Below are 501 nucleotides of genomic sequence, written 5' to 3' on the forward strand. Positions count from 1 at the left end.
AATGAAGACCCACAGGGAAAATTCTCCATTTTAACGCTTAGAGTTGATGATGAATGGATGGTCATGTGGAAATATGATGGACAGAAAAGGTATGATCTAATGGGGGAATCCAGCAAGGCCTGTCTGTCCAGATTCTTCTTGGCCTCTCTGTTGCAGCATTTCTTCCAGCCAGGTATGGGACAGGACCCCTCTGGAATGAGGGTCTTATGGCCCACCGTCAGACAAGGGTAGGTCAGACAGTTTCTTTATGGTCATGTCTTAGACAGGCAGCAGTAGAAGAAATAATTCTAGTTTTTATGGCTGGCTTTGGGGAAAAGGGGTTCTGGTTTCTGACTTGTCTTAGGGAAGACTAATTCTGGCTTCTGTGGCTCACTTTAGGGGAGAACGAGGGGCAAGAGACAGGAGGGGCAGGAGAAGGTCAGAGGGATCTTGGTTTCGAGGCTGCTTCTGAGACTTCCCAATGTCCTTTAGTTCAAAGTACTCAGCATACCAAGGTGCCAC

The sequence above is a fragment of the Mandrillus leucophaeus genome, unplaced genomic scaffold (assembly GCF_000951045.1).
Source record: "Mandrillus leucophaeus isolate KB7577 unplaced genomic scaffold, Mleu.le_1.0 Scaffold581, whole genome shotgun sequence".
NCBI classification, from domain to species: Eukaryota; Metazoa; Chordata; class Mammalia; order Primates; family Cercopithecidae; genus Mandrillus; species Mandrillus leucophaeus.